Source organism: Crinia signifera, chromosome 2 (assembly GCF_055691185.1).
Source record: "Crinia signifera chromosome 2, ASM5569118v1, whole genome shotgun sequence".
NCBI classification, from domain to species: Eukaryota; Metazoa; Chordata; class Amphibia; order Anura; family Myobatrachidae; genus Crinia; species Crinia signifera.
In genome coordinates, this window is record NC_139218.1 from 378,657,366 (window position 1) to 378,670,879 (window position 13,514).

Genomic DNA, 13,514 nt, shown 5'->3' on the forward strand with positions numbered 1-13,514 from the left:
GCTTTTCAAGATTGTCAGATCGGTATTCGCTGAACATTAACTGCTAACCACTGTGAAGAATCAGTACAGTAAGGTCGGATACACCCTAGAACAGGGGTGTCCAAACATCTTTTGCGATGAGGGCCAGATTTGGTGAGGTGGAAATGTGTGGGGGCCGACCATTCAGCCTGACATTCTTTGAACCATTAATCACATCAGAATGGTCCCCCACTCTGCCCCCATTCACTCTACGTTCCCCGGCCTGCCCCCCCCCCTTCTCTGTATTTCCTCCAGCCTGCCCCTATTCACTGCATGTCCCCCACTCTGCCCCCATTCACTCTATGTTCCCCGGCCTGCCCACCCCCTTCTCTGTATTTCCTCCAGCCTGCCCCTATTCACTGCATGTCCCCCACTCTGCTCCCATTCACTCTATGTTCCCCAGCCTGCCCCTTCACTGTATATTCCCCAGCCGGCCACCCCCTTCTCTGTACTCCCCTCAGCCTGTCCCTATTCACTGCATGTCCCCCACTCTGCTCCCATTCACTCTATGTTCCCCAGCCTGCCCCTTCACTGTATATTCCCCAGCCGGCCACCCCCTTCTCTGTACTCCCCTCAGCCTGCCCCCATTCACTGCATGTCCCCCACTCTGTACCCACACTGTCCCCCAGCCTGCCCCCCTTCTCTGAATGTCCATCACTGCCTCCATTCACTGTATGTCCCCAAGCCTGTCCCTCCTTCACTGTATGTCCCCCAATCTGCCCACATTAACTGTATGTCCCCCAGCCTGCTTCTCCTTCACTGTATGACTGCCATTTACAGTATGTCCCCCACTCTGCCTCCATTCACTATGTCCCCCAGCCTGCCCCTCCTGCACTGTATGTCCCCCACTCTGCCCCCCATTGACTGGATGTCTCCCTGTCTGCCCCCACAAGGGCCCCTTGTGTGAACCAGAGGATGGAGAGGCAAAGCAGGCACTGCAAGGACAGGAGACAGATGCTTGAGCTCCCGCTACCGCCCTCCTCCGCTCTACATGTTACGGGAGCAAGCTTCCCCCTTGCTGCCCCCCCTCTCCACACACAGCTGCCACTGTGATTGCAGAGGAGGGTGATATACGATTGCAGCAGCAGGGGATGGACGCATACTCACCCGAAAGATGCCAAACACATCTAACTGTGGTGGCCGGCACCTCCTCACTGCTGCACTAAAGGTGTGGACCGTGCTCGCCGCAGATAGTCAAAATTTAACACAAAATGAGGCCATGACGTGGGGGGTGGGCAGCTGACATCACCGGATGTCAGCTGCCCTACCACTTCCTTCTCAGCATACACGCATACTTAAGTGACTTGAGAGTCACTTTTATGTGCGTGCACCTTCCACATCTTTCGATGGTCGGCGACCATCGAAAGATGTGGGAGGTTCCCTCTGCCCTGCTAATGCATGTCACTGTGTAACATCCATTTGCAAGCCCTTGCAAATGGGTAGTGCCAGCCAACCATTTTCAAGGCGGGATTTGGTCGACTCGCAAAGCTGCCAATTAGCAGCCTTGCAAATCAATCAGAATGACCCCCATTGGCCGGGTCATTCAGTGTGTACCTGTGATTTGCTCACACCCACATTTGTTACCAATATCGGGTCGGCCTTACTGCTGAATGCAGCATGGCATACTCGCACACCCCCTACATCGGATAGTGTGTATGCACTTGCTGATACACTGTCCCATCAACCACCAGATCGGCTGGCTACACATCGTTCAAAAGTGTAGCTGACAGATGGTTCCAGGTTAGCGGACTGGGTAATCCCAGAATCTGGGAAGTGCTCACGTTAGAGTGAGTATTCACTGCTGAAAGAGAGGGGAAGGGGCCACAGTTAAGTTACAAGTATAGTCAGCAAAATGAGGGGGAAACATGTACATTTACAGAGGAGGAAGTCCTAACAAAACTTTAAAAACTTGAAGTGGATAAACCAATGGGGCCAGCTGGGATACATCCAAGCATACTAAAAGAGCTTAAAGGGGAGCTGGTAAAACCATTAACAGAAATATTCAACCAGTCACTAGCTACTGGAGTAATCCCAGAGGACTGGAAAACAGCAAATGTAGTCTCACTGCACAAAAGTGGAAGCAAGGAAGAGGTAAGCAACTACCAACAAGTGAGCCTTACATCAGTAGTAGGGAAATTGATGGAAACACTCTTAAAACAAAGAGTTGGAGAATATCTAAAAAACAGCAATTTACAGGTTCCTAAACAGCATGGTCTTACTGGGGGAAGATCATGTCAAACAAATCTTATTGACTTTTTTGACTGGGTGACTAATATAATAGATCAAGGTGGGGCTGTAGATTATCAAGACCTTAGTAAGGCTTTTGACACTGTCCCACATCGCAGACTGTTAAACTTGAAAGCTTGGGATTGGATTCTAAGATGGTTGAATGGATAAGATCTTGGTTGCAGGACAGAAAACAGAGTTGTAGTAAATGTGCAGTCACAGGAGGGAAAGGTTACCAGTGGAGTACCCCAGGGATTTGTACTTGGACAAGTGCTTTTAATATCTTTATTGGTGATATTGCAAATGAAATTGAGGGTAAAAACAGGGATGTTGTACTTACCATAAATCCTTTTCTCCGAGTCCACAGGTGTCACTGGAGCGTAGACAGTGGGGGAAAGAAGGGTGACCACAGGGAGCATGGGCACAATTAATGTAAATTAGTGTGGCTGACTCCTCCTCTTCTACTTCCCCTCCATGGCAGTCATAAAGAGTGTGCCCGAGGGAGCTGAAAGATATAACACACTTCCGAAGAGGAGGTAAACATAACACAACATTAAATTCAGAATGAAAGAAATACCAGTGAGAAAACACTGCAAAACCTCAACCACACAAGATATGTATACTTTGTATTATTGTAACAACTCTTCTGACAGGAAGAATTCCAACCCTTATTAATAAACCTGAAATGGCAACAGCTCCGAGGTGGACGTCCAGTGACATCAGTGGACTCAAAGAAAAGGATTTATGGTAAGTACAAAATCCCTGTTTTCTCCTTCATCCACTAGGTGTCACTTTAGCGTAGACAGTGGGGACGTCCCAGAGCTCCCAACACGGGCAGGAAGGCGCTGGGAACCCCTTAAGACTGAGCGACCAAACTGCGAAGCAGAGACCGCAAAGGTATCGAACCTGTAGAACTGTACAAAGGTTTGGCGACCAGACCAAGTGGCAGCTCTACATAACTGCTGAATTTAGACTGCTCGGGCAGCCACCCAGCAAGGACCAACTGAGCGTGTAGAGAGTGTAGCAATGGAAACTGGAGGCAGAGCCGCCGCTTCATAGGCCTGTCGAATGGTGATACGTGTCCATCTGGCCAGTGTTTGTTTTGACGTAAGTATGTGATAAAAAGGACATCGGATTTTCTGATGGAAGCAGTCATAGAAAAATTGCAGAGCTCTGACCACTTCAAGAGAATTGTCGTCAGAGTCCTCTGTAAAGGCTGGTGCTACAATCGGCTGGTTTATATGGAATGTAGAAACCACCTTTGGCAAGAAGGAGAGGTGAAACACTAAAATGAAACACTAAAAAGGAGGAGCGACACGACACTGCTCCCAATTCAGAGACTCGTCTGGCGGAAGCTAAAGCCAATGGAAGAACAGTCTTCCATGTCAGATATTGTAAATCTACTTCTTCCAAAAGGTTCAAACACCGAAAATCCCAGGAAGGTAAGAACCAAGAATCCAAATCCCATGGAGCCGTTGGAGGATGGAAAGGAGGTTGCAGCCGCAAAACTCCCTGAAAGAAGGTCTGAACCTCAGGCATGAGTGTTAATCTTCTTTGAGAAAATATGGATAAAGCAGAGACATGCACTTTTAAGGATCCTAGACTTAATCCTGAGTTTAGGCTATTCTGTAAGAAAAGAAGCAACCTAGTTTTTTGAAGAGTAGAGGAAACTCCACGACCCTCGCACCAAGAAATATACGACCTACAAATACGATGGTAATGTTTCGAGGTCACCTCCTTCCTAGCACTCATTTATTATTTATTTATTAACAGTTTCTTATATAGCGCATACATATTACGCAGCACTTTACAGAGTACAGTTGTGTTTAAAATTATTCAACCCCCAATGCTGTAAAGGGGTTTAGGGACTATAGTGTACATTTGGAATTGTATTCAGAATGAAATCCTACAAGGACGTTTTAAAGAACCAAATGCAACTAAACTGACATCAATTGTTTATATAACACAGTAGTAAATGTGTATTGTGTGGTTTCTTCATTGCCACAATTATTCAACCCCTTAAAGACTACCACTCTGAAGAAGAGAGGTTAATTCTGGTGTTTTCAATCAGGTATTGAAAACACCTGTGGATGTCACCGAGCACCAATCAAGCATAATAAGCACCAATTAGGCAGCTTTAAAATGACTGTGATACTCAGCTCCTTCTAGACATTTACTGGTGTGGTTACAAACATGGTGAAGTCAAGAGAATGGTCCAGGAAGACAAGAGAAGAGGTGATTTGTCTTCACAGGAAGGGCAATGGCTATAAGAAGATTGCAAAGAAGTTAAACATACCAAGAGACACCATAGGAAGCATCATTCGCAAATTCAAGGCAAAGGGCACTATTAAAATGCTACCTGGTCGTGGAAGAAAGAAGATCCTGACTTCGACTGCTGTGCGCTACCTGAAGCGTAGAGTGGATAAAAGTCCCCGTGTGACTGCTGAGGAACTGAAAAAAGATTTGTCAGATGTGGGTATAGAAGTTTCAGCTCAGACAATAAGGCGCACACTGCGTAATGAAGGTCTCCATGCCAGAACCCCCAGGCGCACCCCCTTGCTGTCTCCCAAGAATAAGAAGAGTCGACTGCAGTATGCCAAAAGTCATGTGGGCAAACCACAAAAGTTGTGGGATAGTGTTCTGTGGACTGATGAAACAAAATTAGAACTGTTTGGGCCCATGGATCAACGCTATGTTTGGAGGAGGAAGAACAAGGCATATGACGAAAAGAACACCTTGCCTACTGTGAAGCATGGCGGAGGGTCAATTATGCTTTGGGGCTGTTTTGCTTCTGCAGGTACAGGGAAGCTTCAGCGTGTACAAGGTACCATGAATTCTCTTCAGTACCAGGAGATATTGGATGAAAATGTGATGCAGTCCGTCACACACCTGAGGCTTGGGAGACGTTGGACCTTTCAACAGGACAATGATCCCAAGCATACCTCCAAGTCCACTAGAGCATGGTTGCAGAGGAAAGGCTGGAACATTTTGGAGTGGCCATCGCAGTCACCAGACTTAAATCCGATTGAGAACCTCTGGTGGGACTTAAAGAAAGCAGTTGCAGTGCGCAAGCCTAAGAATTTGACTGAACTGGAGGCTTTTGCCCATGAAGAATGGGCGAAGATACCCGTAGATCGCTGCAAGACACTTGTGTCAAGCTACAGTATGCTTCACGTTTAAAAGCTGTTATAACTGTAAAAGGATGTTGTACTAAGTACTAAGATTGAATGTCACTTGGGGGTTGAATAAAAACTAATAATGATGTGAGCACAGAAAAGACATTTATGGTTATTTCATTATAAACTTAAGTTTATATTTCTCTGACCTACAAGTGCCTCTTTCATGTTAATGTAAGCAAGATGACTGAATGATCAAAATCAATGTCAAACTGGCCAAAACATTCAATTTCAGTGGGGGTTGAATAATTTTGAAGACAACTGTATATTTTAACATTCACATCAGTCCCTGCCCCAGTGGAGCTTACAATCTATATTCCCTACCACATGTACACGCACACACATGTGGTACCATGTCATCATAGTAGGTATGACATGGCCCTCTCAGTAGCCATGCCATCAAATGAAGACGCCTTAAGTCTGGAAAGACAAAAAAGGTCCTTGGACGAAAGATCTTCTTGAAGAGGTAGGGGCCACGGCTCGTCCACTAACAGACGTCAGGCTGGTGTACCAGGACCGGCGTGGCCAGTGCGGGGCAATTAACAATGCTGTTATCTTCTCTCTCCGTAAGCGCTGAAGGACCTGGGGTATCAACAGAAAGGGAGGGAAGAGGTAGACATACTGGAAGGGAGCCGTCAGTGCGTCTACTCCTGCAGCTGCTGGATCTCGAGTCCGAGCTAAGTGGAAGCTGGTGATTGAGACAAGATGCCATTAAGTCCACCTGAGGATGACCCAAACGACGTACCAGCTTCTTGAATACCTGCGGATGGAGAGACCATTCTCCCTGATACACATCCTTAGAAAGTCGGCCTCCCAGTTTTCCACCCCCAGAATGAATATCACTGAGATTGTGATTGCGTGGTTCTGAGCCCACAGCAAGATACGACTCACTTCTTTCATTGCTGCATGACTTTTTGTGCTGCCCTGTTTGTTTATGTATGCAATGGCTGTTGAGTTGCCTGATTGAACGCTTACGGCCTGCCCCTGCAGTAGAAGATGAGCCTGAAGGAGAGCATAGTATACTGCTCTCAGTTCTAGGACGTTTATGGACAGCCGAGCTTTCTAAGCTGTCCACAGGCCCTGGAACTGATGGTCCAGCATAACCACACCCAAGCCACGGAGACTGGCATCTGTGGTCAGAATGGCCCAATTCCAAATTGCAAATCTCTTCCTCTAGGGAACGCCTCGCTTGTTGAGACGTCACTCGTTGCTGCAGATGGAGATGGGAATCTGACCAATGACTGAGGAGATTGAGTTGAAAAGGTCGAGAGCGGAAACAACCGTACTGGACCACCTCGAATGAGGCTACCATTTTCCCCAGTAGTCCGGTGCAGAGATGTACTGAGACTCGATCCTGATGTAGAATTTTTCAAGTTAAGTCCTGGAGAGATACAATCTTTTCCTGAGGCAAGAAGACTTTCAGCTGAATGGTGTCCAAGATCATCCCTAGAAACTGCATCCTCTGAGAGGGCTGTAATTGGGATTTCTTGAGATTGAGAATCCATCCGTGAGCTATGAGAGTTCTCTGTGTTAAGAGAATGTCGGCTGTGACAGGTTCCTGTGAAGGTCCCTTCAACGGAAGATCGTCTAAGTAGGGTATGACCGTCACTCCTTTTGTCCTGAGAACCTCCATCATTACGGCCATCACCTTGGTAAGCACTCTGGGTGCTGAGGAGAGGCCGAATGGGAGGACCAGGAACTGCCAATGCTGTTCCAGAACTGCGAATCTTATAAACACCTGATGAGGCGGCCAGATGGTTATGTGCAGGTAGGTGTCCCTGACATCCAGAGATGCCAGGAACTCCCCCTGATTGAGACCTGCAATTACTGATTGCAGAGGCTCCATTTTGAATTTCACCAGTCGTAAAAATGGATTGAGGTGTTTCAAGTTGAGAATTGGACATGCCGAGCCGTCCGGTTTTGGCACTAGGAACAGACTTCAGTAAAAACCTTGAGTCCTCTGGTGATCCGGAACTGGAACCACCACCACCATTTCCTGGAGTCTGTTGATGGCAGATTTCAGAAGTATCTTTTTGTCTAGAGAAGCTGGCAAACCGATTTTGAAAAACCTGTGGGGTGGAGGTGAGAGAAAACTGATCTTGTAGCCGAAGGTCACCAGATCTCTGACCCAAGCATCCTGACAGGACTGTTGCCAAACATGCTCGAATAACTTTAATCTCCCCCCCACCCTGCAATCTCCCACTCTCGGACTTAGCCTCCTGTTGAACTGAGGAAACAGCTCTACCTCTGCCATGGGCTCCTCTTTGTGAAGAAGTACCTCCTCTGGAATGGGCACAAAATCTGTTTTGTGGACTAAAGGACGGACCCTGATAAATCTTGCGTTGTGCTGGAGGAGCAGCAGTAGGGAGGAAGAGGGACCTACCACCCGTAGCCTGTGAGATTTATTTATCTAGTTCAGCACAGAACAAATAATCTCCTGTAAAAGGAATTGCTTCTACCACACGCTTTGATTCAGTGTCCGCCTGCCATTGGTGGAGCCAAAGAGTTGTACGAGACAAAATGGAGAGGGCCGAAATACGGGCCGCCACCATAATATAAGATGAGGCCTCACGGTCATGTTCTGCCCATTGCACAAGTGTGTCAGGATCTGGGCCATCCTGTAAATTAGTTACAATCTGGGAAGCCCAGACCCCCATTGCCTTATTGACCCAGCAGCCTACCTGCGCAGGTCGTTGAAGAACCCCTGCAGCTGTAAAAATAGATTTGAGGGTAAGCTCCAACTTATGGTCAAACGCATCTTTTAAAGAAGTGGCCCCGGTATGGGAAGCACTGTCTTCTTGGTATTTGGAACTTTTTGTCTGGGCGACTCCAGGCCTGTGTAACATGCTCATCCAGCTCCTCAGGAGGAGGAAACTTGGACGTCTGTTTTGGCTTTTTTCCAAAAAGGAAAGGCCGCAAAGGAGCCTGAGCCCCATCATCAACATTTAATGCTATCTTAACCATGTTAAGGAGATCTTCCAACCCCTGTGTAACTGGAGCCGGATCCACTGGAATTGGAACAGGTTCATCTGCATCTAGATCAGGGTTGCCGACTTTTTAATGCTCCTCTCCGGGAGAAGCTCGGAGAGGAGACTTTCCTTACCCAGTCGGGGGCGGGGCTTGACTGTGACGTCATTAAGCCCCGTCCCCATTACGGGAAATAGCAGAAATGACTGCTATCCATGGCGGGGCTTAAATGACGCAATTGTGCCATTTTAGCTCCGCCCCCTACCCTGAGACCCGCGGATTGCGGCATTTACATGCCGCGATTCGGGGGGGCTCAGGGGGGTCCCCCAGATTCCGGGAGGGTTGCCCACCCTTCCAGGGGGCCAGGAGGGGGACCCGATTTTCGGGAGACTCCCGGGAATTCCGGGAGGGTCGGCAACCCTGATCTAGATTGATAAACTCTCCCTCCTCTAATTCAGGAATTTCATCTGAATCAGACTCAGTGATATGAGGGAATTGTCTTTTCCCTTGTAACAGAGGCTGCTGATCCTTGGGTGGTTGGCATGGAGCCAAAACCTCAGTTAGACCTTCCACAGCTGAGGCTAAGGAAACGTTCTGTGATCTAGCAGCATCTCTGTCCCTCTGTGAAGCAGAGAGCTCAGAGGAAAGGTGGGACATAATGTCTGTGAGCTGAGAAGCCCATGCAGGGGTGTCCTGAGAGGACTGTGTGATGGGAGGATCTGCAGTGCATTTATCACAAAGCGGAACTCCCTCAGCAACTGGTGTAAACTTATTGTTACACTTTTTGCAAGCTACTTTTTTGGAGCTTCCTCCTGTCATAATGAGTTGTAAAACAATATATATATATATATATATATATATATATATATATATATATATATATGTAAATACAACCAGATACCAAACACGCCGTATAGTACAGTTAGAAACACTGGCAGGAAGACAGTAGAATAAAGGGGGGGGGGGCTGCCACTGGCTTAAGTGCGCAGTTTGTATGAGCACGACAGCCTAAATTTAAAAGGAGCAGTAAGGAATACTCATCCCTGTCTAGTTGGCCAGTCGGCGGTTTGGCTGCAGGAGGCTCGCGCCGCAGCATGAGCTGACGGCAAACGCCTAACAGAGCCGGTGGTCTCTTCAGCCGGGGACCCGGGCGCAATGCCCGTAGCTGCGGCCGGGTCCCCCCGGCACGCCGGCGTAGCAGGCAGGTAGTGACAGAATGCCCAGAAGTCTCTGATGTGACCAGCACAAAGTGTGTTATATCTTCCTGCTCCCTCCGGGCACAATCTTTATGACTGCCGTGGAGGGGAAGTAGAAGGGGAGGAGTCAGCCACACTAATTTACAATAATAGTGCCCATGCTCCCTGTGGTCGCCCTTCTATTCCCCACTGTCTATGCTCCAGTGACACCTAGTGGATGAAGGAGAAATGTGCCTTACAAAAGGTATGCAACAGGGTAGACACACCAGGAGGGGTAAAACAAATGAGTGATGATCTAGGTAGATTAGCGGAATGGTCAATAGAATGGCAACTACAGTTTAATGCCAAAAAATGCAAAATCATGCACTTGGGTCTCAGAAATCCAAAGACTCAATATAGTATAAATGGCACTATAATGGAAACTACTGAGGAAGAGAGGGATCTAGGTGTCACTATTTCAGGGGACTTAAAGGCAGGTAGGCAATGTAACAAAGCAATGAAGAAGGCAAGTCAGATGCTTGGTTGCATAGGGAGAGGTATCAGCAGTAGAAAGAAAGAAGTAATAATGCCACTGTATAGGTCATTGGTATGACCTCATCTAGAGTACTGAAAAAAAAAGAGAAAAAATCCAGGAACTCTCAAGCGCTCTTAATCCCTCTGCTGCCATTGTTACCAAAGGTGGTTCAATCTTAAACCACCCAAGAATAAATGCAGATAGTTGTAAAGGGTTATGAGAACAGGTCCGCAGAGCTGGACAATATGCTTTAACTTATTGGAAGGAATAAAAGTCCACCTCACAGTTCCGTAGTTCAAAAATATACAGTCATTTTATTTATAAAAAGTCAATGAAAAAGGACAAAAGCTTCTTCATAAAAAATGACGGTACTTGTTTCCTAGCACGGCGCCCATCGGGTCCCATCGCATACCTTAAGTTAAGGTATGCGATGGGACCTGACCGACCCGATTTCTGGCTTTTTTTCACCTTTCACGACAATTGTAAAATCGGGTCCATTGTATGCCATTATAATGGCATACAATGCGACCAATGCGATGGACCCGATTTTACATAGGGAACAATGTTAAATAGCCCACCATACCCGATTTTTAATTGTATACCCACCCTGACGGCTAATTTGTATGTGAAATGCCATCCCACGATGAACGCCAACCCGAAGCGTGGCGAGCGCAGCGAGCCGGCGGTACGCATCCTACGACCTTTTCATACTCCCATTATCCACGTCGGCGTGGAGTGGATTTTATATAGTGTGGCGAGCCCCGCTCGCCACGCTTCGGGCTCGGTGGCTCGCCACACTATATAAAGTCAACTCCACGCCGACGTGGATAGTGGGGGTATGAAAAGGTCGGAGGACGCGTACCGCTGCACTCGCCACGCTTCGGGTTGGCGTTCATCGTGGGGTTGCGTTAACAATGGGGGGGCATTTGACCCATCAGGGTGGGTATACAATGAAAATTGGGGTCTGGGGGGCATTTAACATTGGTTCCAATGTAAAATCGGGTCTCAGGGACCATTTTACATTGGTTCCAATGTAAAAATCGGGTCGGTTGCGTCCATTGATTTTTCCGACCCGATGGATACAATTAAAATCGTTGGTGCCGTGCTAGGAAACAAGTACCAAAATTACACACAAACAGTCTAAAAAAGTATTCCTTGTATGAGAGAAATTTTTCAAAGGTAGCTAGAGTACTGTGTTCAGTTCTGGAGGCCATATCTCCAGAAGGATATAAATACATTAGAGACTGTACAAAGAAGGGCAACTAAAATGGTGCATGGCCTACATCACAAAACGTACCAGGAAAGACTAAAAGATCTTAATATGTATACTTTAGAGCAGAGAACGGAAAGGGGGGACATGATAGAAACTTTCAAATATATCAAGGGTTTAAACAAGGTCCAGGTGGGAGACATTCTTCACAGGAAGAGGAGCAACAGAACACGAGGACATGCACTGAAATTAGAGGGAGGAAGATTCAGGGGAAATGTGAGGAAGAATGACTTCACAGAAAGAGTAGTAGATAAGTGGAATAGCCCCCCATCAGAGGTGGTAGAGGCAAATACAGTAGAGCAATGTAAACATGCTTGGGATAGGCATATTGATATCCTTACAAATAAGGATCAAATAAGGTAGCCTGTTTAAAAAAGGGGCAGACTAGATGGGCCAAGTGGTTCTTATCTGCCTTCACATTCTATGTTTCTATCTGATCTGCGAGATCTCCAAACTATAATATTATTCATGATCAATATAAACATCAGATTCTGCACACAGCGCTGTGGATGCGACTCTCCGACAACACCGCCCATAGCTGTACTATGTCACGTTATGTATTATTACAGGAGCGCAGCTGTGCGGCCGGATGGGATGCTGGGTGCGCCCTGCCGGGATCTGAATGCCAAGTTTACACAGATGCTGGAATGTTTTGGTTAACGGATGTGCTATCTATTGTATTTGCACACATAACATACATGAAGAGGACAAGAATAAGACAACGTACGTATAGTTCCTCTGTGATGCTGTAAATGTTGCGGTCTTAGTTGGATAACTCATCACTAATAATAGGAGGGAAGGAGGGCAGCTAAGAGGAAAGACAAAAGAACCCCCATAGTTTCGTTCAGCGTTGTTGGGCTGGAACTTTGGATAGAACCCCAGAGGACACATCTTTATCTTGGTGTCACCGTGCCAGAGACTTGCAATGGTGTTAATGGGAAATGCTACAGAGAAAATACTTATTTTAGAAGCAATATAAGTTTTAAATGAACTTTTCTACTTAGAAAAAATATGGAAATAAAAAAGTTATTATTCTACCAAAGTTTGTATGCAGAATGTTTCATTTAGGGCAGTCTGACCCTACAGGCTTTCAGTCTACGGGCTGCTGTATTTTACGTATGACTGATTCCTGAATTCGTCGATTTTTGTTTCCAGGCTCCTCATATCTGTTACTGCTTCTGTCTTCATTAATATATCACTCATCGCCTGACGTACACTCTGCTGCTGAGGAACCTGCTAATTCCACTATATAAAACTGGGTCTTCCGGCTACCTCTATTGCCCTCCTTACATCATGTCACTGGCCCTGTCCTATTTGTCAAATCCCTAAAAGGTGCCCATACACTAGTAAGATTTATCTTCAGATCTGGCTAGTTGGAACAAAAACATGGTTATGGATGAGTGACAGTTTGTCAGTTTTCCAGCATTTTCAAGCAAATGGTCAACTGTCATTTGCTCTCATCCATAACCATGTATTTGTTCCAACCAGACAGATCTGCAGATAAATCTGCGTGTATGGCCACCTTTAGGTTTTGGACGTCTTGAAAAGTGATAAAAACAGTTAACATCATGCCATTATTGCAATTTTAAATCCCAATTCTGAATTGGAATTCAGGTGGGTTTGGATTTCTAAACCAAACATCACTATGTAATACCGGAGACACACTTAACAGACAGGCCAGCAAATCCTGTGACTTCTCAAGCACACCTTAGTATTAAGCACATTTGAGTGGTTGCCATTGGTTACAGTCCTTTCTCCTGTGAACTAGTCTTTTTAGAATCTAATTTATTTACAGTTTCTCATATAGCGCATACATATTCCGCAGCGCTTTACAGATAATATTTGAACATTCACATCAGTCCCTGCCCCAGTGGAGCTTACAATCTATATTCCCTACCACATGTACACGCACACACAGACATTCTAGGGTTAATTTTGTTGGAAGCCAATTGACCTACCAGTATATTTTTGGATTGTGGGAGGAAACCGGAGTACCTGGAGGAAACCCACGCAAGTACGGGGAGAATATACAAACTCCGCACAGTTAGGGCCAGGGTGGGACTCAAACCCATGACCTCAGTGTTGTGAGGCAGTAATGCTAACCATTACACCATCCGTACTGCCCCAATCAGCACAATGAGACATTG